Source organism: Papio anubis, chromosome 14, assembly GCF_008728515.1.
Source record: "Papio anubis isolate 15944 chromosome 14, Panubis1.0, whole genome shotgun sequence".
In the NCBI taxonomy this organism is placed as follows: Eukaryota; Metazoa; Chordata; class Mammalia; order Primates; family Cercopithecidae; genus Papio; species Papio anubis.
In genome coordinates, this window is record NC_044989.1 from 83353264 (window position 1) to 83364210 (window position 10947).

At 38.5% G+C, this 10947-nt stretch overlaps 1 pseudogene; it reads left to right on the top strand.

Moving 5' to 3' along the window:
- Positions 1-3021: 3021 nt before the first annotated feature.
- Positions 3022-9822, top strand: LOC110741086 (annotated as a pseudogene).
- The last annotated feature ends 1125 nt before the right edge of the window (positions 9823-10947 follow it).

Genomic DNA, 10947 nt, shown 5'->3' on the forward strand with positions numbered 1-10947 from the left:
TCGTGCCACTGCACACTAGCCTGGGCAATAGAGCAAGACCCTGTCTCTAAATAAATGTGTAAATCAAGTAATTAAATACTAAGGAATATCCTGATATTCCTGCAGACAAATATCCCTTGCTTCCCCTCTTCTTCTGTCCCATAATCCTCTTCATCCCCACAGTGAGATTTACTTTCTTAGTATTCAATGCATATATACAAAATATAAAGTTTACATAGATCATTTGTTAACCTCCTAGAAATCAGCTTCATTTTTGTTGTAGAATTACATATAGTGTCCTGGACTTGCAAAAAACTATGGAAAATTTATTGAATTTCTGATCCAATGAAGCAAAGAGCCCCCAAAGCAACTCTTCAGGCTATTCATTTCAGTCATACAATCAACCTGCCTCATTTTGTTTCCCTCGTTACTGAGCCAAATTGTCATTTAAAGGAGTTAAGCAATTATTTGTTCATTACATAGACACACACTTGGGCTATGATCCTAGTAGCTGATAATGCAGAATCTCAACTTTCTTATATGAAGAATAGCACAACATTAAAAGGGCAAATGTCTGGGTATCTGATTTTTCTTCCAGCTTATCCCTATCTAGGACTATCATAAAATGTGTCAATCCCCTTTTCTTCAATACCTGCAGGTTTCCAGTCATTGAAATTGAAATGATTCATTTGATGTCCAGTCTGTCCATATCTTAATCATTTCCACGAGATTGTATTATTTTCTAAAAGTAAAGATAAAGCGTTCTCTAAATGAGAGAATCTTCAATTCTTTCTTTGTTTTGTTTTGTTTTTATTTTTATTTTTAATTATACTTGAAGTTCTAATGTCCATCAGTGACAGACTGGATTAAGAAAATGTGGCACATATACACCGTGGAATACTGTACAGCCATAAAAAAAGGATGAGTTCAATCCTTTGTAGGGACATGGATGCAGCTGGAAATCATCATTCTCAGCAAACTATCACAAGAAGAGAAAACCAAACACCGCATGTTCTCACTCATAGGTGGGAATTGAACAATGAGATCACTTGGACACAGGAAGGGGAATTCTTTACACTATAATTTTTATATTATAAAATAGAAACATCTGTTCAGTAAGGGAAGTTAATGAAATATTTTAAAAAGAAAAAATTACTAATGGTAAAATTACTACAGAACTATGAACTTTAAATATTTTATAGAGATAAGAAACAGTCAGTTACAGAAATTTGGAAATCAGAACTGGTATTTAATTTCCAGATACATAACTTTAATGATTGCATGGCTTTAGATAAATGCTTTATCCAAATTCTCAGTTTTCCCCTTCTGTAGAACAGTGACAATAATTTACCTGCATCACGTAGTTCTAAGAATAAGAGGAGTTATAATTTTTGTTCAGAAATTACATGTGCTTTTTCGGTATCTGTTTATCCAGAGTACTTGCAGTCACAATGTTAGACTCATTCCAATAAAAAAGAAATGTGTCTATCATGTTTCGAGAAAGGCACTGAGTTCTATATCTTCCAAATGGTCCCTTGTGCCATACTTCTTGTATATAATTCACAAAATACCCAAAGGAACCCACCTCTCAGTGGAGTACAGATTTGAACTCTGCTTAAATCTGGTGCCTGAGTGGACAATGACATATATATACACACATATATGTCATATATAAACGTATATATATGAATACACATGTAATATATATTTATAAACATACATGCATATATGTATACATATACATGCATCTAAGCATGTGCATATCTTCAAGTTCCAAAACACTGACATCTCAATTTAACTCCCAATATATATTTAATTTATGCTATTTTATTCTCAAATTCATGTTAAAGATTATTGGAAACCAAACAACGTGACAGTCTCTTTGATATTTACTAGATATATTTTCTTACTGAATATAAGTTTTTCATTTCTATTGTAACATCTTTTTAATCTTACTGCATGTCTTAAGTAAATCATCCAGTGTATCAGGAATATTGGAAGGTGTTGGTAAGCTTTTATCTGCTGAGTTGGATCCGTGTAAGTAATATACTAGAATCATTCTGGCCATGGAAGTGAACTTTTTGCTCAATGAACTGGATACTTGCCTTAACTTGCCTATATTTTAAGTAAAGGCTTTATATTAGTTAGAGGAGTAGAGTCTTTTTGCATTTCCGTTTTTAGTGCTAAAACACAGAAAATAGCCAAGATACAGCAAGTGATATGAAGTAGTTCTCCATATAATTTATAGTGAACTAAGGGATATATTTAAATTTACTGAATGGGAAATTTGATCAAGCCTCATCATTTAATCAGAATAGATGGTTGTTGTACAATACCCAGATGCACATGAGATGTGCCTATTTCATTATGAAACCAGAATAAGAAAGGTAGAGTGAACTGCAGATTATCCAGAAGTATCCACTAAGGAATTGTTTTATTGTTTAATTGTTAGATGAGTTAACATTTTAAATATCCTTGATTTGTCTGAAACAGGTAAAATAAGATGTGCTGCTTCCTCTGCTTAGAGCAGCAGTACCCAATCTTTCTGGCACCAGGGACTTGTTTCATGGAAGACAATTTTTCCATGGATGGGGAAGGGGAATGGTTTCAGGATGATTCAAGCACATTACATTTATTGTGTATTTTATTTCGATTTTGTATCAGTATATACATAAATTAAGCAGCTGCCATGACTGCCTTTTAAGACCACTGTCATTTGTAATCTCAAGCAATTGATCCTCTTCTAGCATGGACAAAGTCAATTCACCTGGGCTTATTCAGAAATGGGTCATGGATCCATTCTTTCCCAGTTCGAGGTTCTTTTGTGGTTGGGAAATAATGCACAAACTTTTTTTTTTTTTTTTGAGATGAAGTCTTGCTCTGTTGCCCAGGCCAGAGTGCAATGGTATGATCTCGGCTCACTACAACCTCAGCCTCCTGAGTTCAAGCAATTCTCCTACCTCAGCCTCCTGAGTAGCTGGGATTACAGGAGCCTGACACCATGCCCGGCTAATTTTTGTATTTTTAGCAGAGACAGTGTTTCACCATGTTGGTCAGGCTGGTCTTGAACTTCTGACCTTGTAATCCACCCACCTCAGCCTCCCAAAGTGCTGGGATTGCAGGCATGAGCCACCACACCCGGTAATGCACAAACTTTTGAAAGCCGAGATAAGTGGTCATGCAGCAGCTGAGAGAGCAAAGGCCCTGCCTGGTTCAGTCTCTTTCAAAATTTCTACTAATGTTTGAAACATGCCAAAAATCCCAACGTTCACTCATTGCCCCCATAATTCCAGTTTGGCTTTGAAAGGAGCCATTTTTGAAGACTTGAACACAGTTGTCATTCGCCCCTGAAGTGACAAATTGAGTATATTGAGCGGTTTGTATAAGTCATGCAGGTAAGCAAGTTTTGCGACCCATTCTGTGTTACTGTAATGTGCTGTCAGTGGTGACTGTTTTTCTAAAAGAAATCTCTGGAGTGGCTCTCATAATTCAAAAACTCCAACCAGTAATACACCTTTAGAAAAACATCTCACTTCTGTGTATAAGAAAAGATGTGTGTGCTCTGTGTCCATCTCCCCACAGAGCTGTGCAAACAGATGTGGATTAAGGGCATGTACTTTTATGTCACTGATAATTTTAATCATGTCCTGCAAAACATTGCTAAGGTGACATTTTTTTGGCTAGCCAGCATTTCTTTATGGATAACACAGTATGTAGATTCACATTCAAGGGATACTTCTTTGACTTGAGTGGTGAAACCAGAAAGCCATCCAATCATGGCAGCTGCTTTATCTGTGCATATACTGATACAAAATGACCAATTCCGTTTTCCTTATATGTAACCATTCAAAGACTTGAATGTTTCTGCAGCTGTGGTGTTGGTTGGCCACAAAAGTGCAAATAACATATCCCAATGTGCATCCTCCTGAAAAATATATCGCACAAAAACAAGCATTGTTGCCTTTTTTGTCAACACCAGTAGACTCGTCAACCTGGATTGCACTCCATGGTAACATTAATTCTCTCTAATAATTGTTTTTCAATATCTTCTGCTGTTCCATCAATTTGTCTAGTTATGGTGTTAGCCGAAAGAGGAACACGTGCCACCTTTTGAACTGGAGCCTTTACTATAAGTTTATGACAAATGTTCTTAGCAGCAGGTAGATCAACTCTTCACCAATAAGGGCTTCTTAGCTTTAGCAATGTGGTTAGCCACTACGAATGATGTTCTCAGTGCAGACACATTTGATGAAGTGGTGGCCTTTAATAATTGCTTCTGTTCTTCATGTTCACATTTTTTTTTTCTTTAGAAAAACTCCAAAGGCTTGTCTTTTAATGCAGGGTACTTGGTCTCCATGTGGCAAAGCAGTTTTGAAGGTTTCATGGCTTTGTTAGATAACCAGTCGCCACATATTATACAAAGTGGGCTTGGAGAATATGAATCACCTGTTTCAATGAACCTGTAATTTAAGTAGGACTCTTGGTATTTTATTTTAAATGCAGTTTTTTTGTTGTTGTTGTTTTTGGTGGCAGTCATAGAGTCTTCTACTGCCTCATCATTGGGGTCTTTCTCCCTTTTCAAAGAAACTCTCCAGTGACTTTGTTTTTTACTCATTTTGGCTAGGGTTAGCTTGTGGGCTTACTAAAACTGTGACGAAGTATGCAGTGCAGGAAAGAGACATGGATCGAAGTGGCATATAAAATAATGGGCAGATCAGGCACAATCTAAAATAAGTGTTGAATTCTGACTTAAAGCCTGCATCAGACGCAACTGTACAATTGAAGTATATCAACTCACTTTCCACTATAAAGCCAGCCATCAGATGCAGCTGTACAATTGAAATACATCAAAAGCTTATCTTTTAATGCAGGATACTTGGTCTCCAGTGGCAAAGCAGTTTTGAAGGTTTCATGGCTTCGTTAGATAACATCACTTGCCACTATAAGCCTGCCACTGGATGCAGCCTGTCACTTGCCACTCACTGACAGGGTTTTGATATGAGTCCACAAGCAATTGATTTATTATGGTCTTTATGCAGTCAAACCTCTCCACTAATGTTAATCTGTATTTGCAGCCACTCCCCAGCACTAGCATCACTGCCTCAGTTCCACATCAGATCACCAGACATTAGATTCTCATAAGGAGCATGCAACCTAGATCCCTCATATACATAGTTCACAATAGGGTTTGCACTCCTGTGAGAATCTAATGCTGATCTGGCAGGAGGCAGAACGCAGGTAGTAATGCGAGTGATGGGGAGCGGCTGCAAAGATAAATGAAGTTTTACTCATTTGCCAGCTGCTCACTTCCTGCTGGGCAGCCCAGGTTCTAACAGACCATGGTACTGGTCCATGCACCAAGGTTTGGAGATCCCTGGCTTAGAAAGTGTATTTTGAAAACTTTTTTAAAAAGTTGCCTGCTGCTATGGAATGGGTCTTTCTAAACAAACCCAATTTAAAACACACTAATTGCTTTTGGTTGGTCTTAAAATAGACCAAAATCTTTAACATGGCTTAATATGACTCAGCTTGGCCTGGCCCCTGCTTCCCTCCAGTCTTGTCTCTACTTTTCAGACTCCAGTCAGCCAAAAAAAAAAGTGTTTTCAGTCAGTTGTATTGAGCATGTTCCCTCTTGATAGTGGACACATCCTGATTCCCTGTATCTGAAACGCTTTACTGTTTGCCTAGCTAACTGCTATTCTTTAGACTCAGTCAAATATTGTTTCCCATGTCAAGCCTTTCCATAACTTCCAGAGCATCATAAAATTTATTCTAAATTTGAAAAATTTATTTGTAGGATTACCTAGTTACTCTGTTTTTCTCACTAGAGCATGCAATCTCTTCTCCCTCATATATATGTCACAAATAGCCTAGTTTATAATGTCTGACATAAAAGTGGGTGAAGTGGGTGTTCAGTACAATGAGTTAAACATATTAAGTACAATATACAAAGAAGCCAGGCTCCAAAGTCCACGTGTGTTAAGAACTTTATTCATATGAGATATTTAGAAAAGGCAAATCTATGGAAGAGGAAAGCAGAGTAGTGTCTACCTAGGACTGAGAGTGGCAATGGGAATGGGGATAAACTGTTAACTAGTGTGAGGAATCTTACCAGAATGAGCAAAATGTTCTAAAACTAGATTATAGTGATGGTTGCAGGACTCAGAAAATTTACTACAAATCATTAAATTTTACATTTAAAATGGGTGAATTTTATGATATGTAAATTATTCATCAATAATGGTCAATAGTTTGGTGTGTTCTGGCCTTTTTATTAGCCATGACTTAAACCTACTTACGAAAGCTTCCTTTATGTCCACCTATAATGACCATGTGAGTGCTTTCGCAGATTCCCTTAGACCTTCTTATTCATTTCTATGTGCCTCGTCATGGCTTCTCTGGGTCTTTGCCTTAACAGCCTGCATCACAGGCTTTCTTTGAATATCATCCTGGACTACTGAAACCACTTTCCCTATTTATCAGACAGACTGGCGTTCCTGTGGTTTTCAGATCTCCAGGGTGGGTCTTGGCCAATTAATAGCTGCTGTGGGAGGATGCAGAGAAAGCTTCCTTAACTTTATGGGGAGCAAACTCTGAGCTGTAATGCCTGCTCCTGATAAGGCTGATGGCATCTTTTCAGTATCTCTGTCTGGAAATGCACCTTCTCAGCATGTTTTCCTTCCCTTTCCTGTTTTGTGGATATAAGATTTATCAGATTCTGGGAGCTCTTTTTTAATAAATTCCTTGCTCAAGAACCTGCACCTCAGGGTCTCTTTCTGGCAGGGCTTGACCCAAGATGCTGACCCTTCCAGGAGCACCTGTTTTGATGTTGCGAATTTTCAAAAATAATTGTGAGAAATTTACTGTTATTCTAGTATTTGGTATTCTTTTTTACAAGTCCCAGACTTCACATATTCTGTAACTGTTGAGGATGCCCTGAAAGGTTCTTCCTGCCCTTCTTCCCTTACATACATTTCAGATCTAGCCTAGACATTATCTTAACTCAAGAAGTAGGGCTGGACACAGTGGCTCATGGCTGCAATCCTAGCCCTTCAAGGGGCTAAGGTGAGTATGTCAAGAGTTTAATGCTACAGTGGGCTATGTTCACGCCACTTGGCTCCAGCCTGGGTGACAGAGCAAGACCCCATCTCTATTAAAATAAAATAAAATAAAACAAAACAAAATAAAAAAAAAATTAAAAGCCACCCTCTTAAATTCTAATATAAATTGAGTATTTCACCTCTGACTCCATTGTATTCTGTGCTTCCATATTTATAGCATTTAATTCACTTTATAAAAATTCCCGTTTTATTATTGATCTTTCCTTCTCAACTGTGCAAATCTGAGAGCAGAGATTTTATCTTTTATATTTAGCTTCCTCGTGCCTAGTATAACATATAAAAGGTATGTGATTAATACTAATTGATTCAAAATAATTGAGTAATCTGTATTCATATGGAATGCCATGTAATACCTATAAGTTTCAGAAAGTTGTAGAGCCATTTATACATATAAATTTTCTTATGTAATTATCTATATATATTTATTTGAAAAATAAGCACTAGTGTCTGTGTATTGAAGGGCATTTATGATTTATAATTCATAATTTAACCTTGCGTCATAATTTTACTCAAGCAAATAGTTAATGAAATGTAATAAAGAAAGAAGAAAAGCATGCAAGGAGGGAGCTTGAGAACTGATAGGCTTTATGAATTGCCAGAGCAGGGAATATTGTTTTTGTTGTGGTGGTTATTGTTGTTGTTGTTGTTGTTGTTCTTGATAATATTAATGTTGTTCTGCTGGAGAAGAAGCAAGGTTATGTTCAGTATCAGTTATATTCTGACATGTAAAATTCAGTATTACTCATATCCCGACAGGTACTGCCTTTTCAGCTTAGACATAAGCTGAAAGAAGCCACATTATTTGGCTATTATTAGGATTGTATAGCACTGTAGAATTATTATAGTTAACAATAATAGATTACATAGTTTTAAATAGCTAGAAGGAGAATATTGAATATTTCCAACATAAAAAAGATAAATGTTTAAAATGATGGATGTGCTAATTATCCTCATCAGATCACTATGCATTGCGTGTATTGAGACATCACTATAAACCTCATGGATATGTTCAATTATTAGTTGTCAGTTAAAGAAAGAGTCCAATCTTGGCCACGCGTCCTGGTGTAGCAAGCAGGCTCAGAGCTGCTCTCGCTGCTGTCATGGTTCGTTTGCTAAACTGCATCGTCGCTGTGTCCCAGAACATTGGTGTCAGCAAAACAGGGACCTGCCCTGGCCGCCGCTCAGGAATGAGTTCAGGTATTTCCAGAGAATGACCACAACCTCTTCAGCAGAAGGTAAACAGAATCTGGTGATTATGGGTAGGAAGATCTGGTTCTCCCTTCCTGAGAAAAATCACCCTTTAAAGAACAGAATTAATTTAGTTCTCAGTAGAGACCTCAAGAACCTTCAGAAGGAACTTTTTTTTTTTTTTTTTTTTGCCAGAAGTCTGGATGATACCTTGAAACTTAATAACCAGAATTAGCAAATGAAGTAGACGTGATTTGGATGGTTGGTGGTGGTTCTGTTTTATAAGGAATCCATGAATCACCCAAGCAATCTTAAACTGTTTGTGACAAGGATCATTCAGGACTTTGAAAGTGACACATTTTTTCCAGAAATTGATTTGGAGAAATATAAACTTCTGCCAGAATACCGAGGTGTTTTCTCTGATGTCCAGGAGGAGAAAGGCATTAAGTACAAATTTGAAGTACATGAGAAGAATGATTCATATGAAGGTGTTTTCTGGTTTAAGTTGTTCCCCCTCCCTCTGAAAAATGTTTGTATTTTTACTTTAGAAAAAAATACTTTTGTTGACTTTAGATCTATGGATAATTATTTCTAAGCAATGTGTTTTTATTCCCCACTAACCTAGACTATATCCGATACCATTTATGAAACATTCTTGCTATAAGTAAGTGCCTCTCCAACACCCTGACTGAGTCCCAAGCACCTGCTACAGTGAGCTGCCTTTCCACACACATCGCATATGGCACTCTTGCCAGTCCTTGGCATTTTCGGGCTTTTCAAATGTTGGTAGCGTTTATTAAAGATGAAGATGCACATACCCTTCCCCTGAGCACTTTCACTAGTGGGAAATACCAAAAATTTCCTATGTGTATATCCAGAGGTTTGTAGACAAATGTTGCAGCCTTGTTTGTGACAGTGAAACAATTGAAAACAACCTGGAAGTGCAGTGATGGAAAAATGAGTATATTTCTGTCTCAGATTGGTGAACCCAAAGCGGATTCCAAGACTGAAATTTCAGTGAAAGCAGTTTATTTGCTAGGTCTTACCAGAAATTATCAATTGAGGTATGGAGAAATGGAGCTGAGACGGTAAGGAAACCAGTTTAAAGTCAGTGAGCAAGTTCTCATTGGTAACAAGCTCCATACTGCTGAGATACAGGGAAACCGAGGGGAGCAAGCTGGAGTATTTATCACCCACTCTTTCCTTTTCAGCTCCCTGTCCTGTGTGTGGGCGGAAAGTACTCCAGCTTCTCTACAGCAAGTCCCAGGTGTTTGCAGTAAGAAGCTGCTGGCATGCATGGGAATAGTGAATGCCAAGCACTTAAAGCAATTCCGTATTTAACTATGTAATGTCTTCATACTTTTTTGTTTGTTTTTTTTTTGTTTTGTTTTCCAGACAGCTTTTCACTCCTGATTCCCAGGCAGACTGCGGTGGCGCAACTTCGGCTCACTGCAACCTCCGCCTTCCAGGGTTCAAGCGATTCTCCTGCCTCAGACTCTCGAGTAGCTGGGACTACAGGCGCGGGCCACCAGGCCTAGCTGATTTTGTGTTTTTGGTGGGAATGGGATTTCACCGTGTTGGTCAGTCTGGTCTCAAACTCCTGACCTCAAGGGATCCACCCGCCTTGGCCTCCCAGAGTGCTGGGATTACAGGTGTGAGCCACCGCACCTGGCAGATCTTCACACTTTTTGTGTAGTAAAAAGTATAAAGCCACACATGGTTTATTTGAAATAATTTATAATTTTTAAAAAAATACAAAAGCAGGAAAACTAATTCTAAGTTCAAGTGAGGGATGATGGTAGTTGGAACCAAAGGGTTGCATGTAGTACGAAATTGTGATTTAAGATATATCTTAAAGTTGGAAGTGGCAGGATATTCTGATGGAGTTTAACTTTGGTTTGGGGCCCACTGAGCTTGAGATGCCTTTGAGAAATGAAGGAAGTAGAGAGAGAATACAGGAAAAACTGGCCAGGCACAGTGGCTCACTTTGGGAGGGCTAGGCAGGTGGATCACTTGAGACCATCTTGGGCAACATGGTGAGGCCCCGTCTCTACAAAAAGTACAAAAATTATCTGGGCATTGTATTGCACACCTGTAGGCCCATCTACTCGGAGGGCTGAGATGGAAGGATCAATTGAGCCCGCGAGTTCAAGGCTGCAGTGAGTCGTGATTGTGCCACTGCACTCCAGCCTGGGTGACAGAAGAGACCCTGCCTGTCTCAAAAAAGAATCTGAAAACTGGCCGGGTGTGGTGGCTCATACGTGTAATCCCAGCACTTTGGGAGGCCGAGGCAGGCAGATCACAAGGTCAGGAGATTGAGACCGTCCTAGCTAACACGGTGAAAACCCGTCTCTACTAAAAATACAAAAAAAAAAAAATTAGCTGGGCATGGTGTTGGGTGCCTGTAGTCCCAGCTACTTGGGAGGCTGAGGCAGGAGAATGGCGTGAACCCAGGAGGCGCTGGAGCTTGCAGTGAGGGAAAATTGTGCTACTGCACTCCAGCCTGGGCAACAGAGCAAGACTCTGTCTCAAAAAAAAAAAAAAAAAATCTGAAAACAATGGAACCATGCCTTCAGAATTCTAGAAAGTTATTTTCAACTAATAAATCTATTCACCCAAATAATCAAGGGTCAAGGTATAATAATACATTTTTAGACAA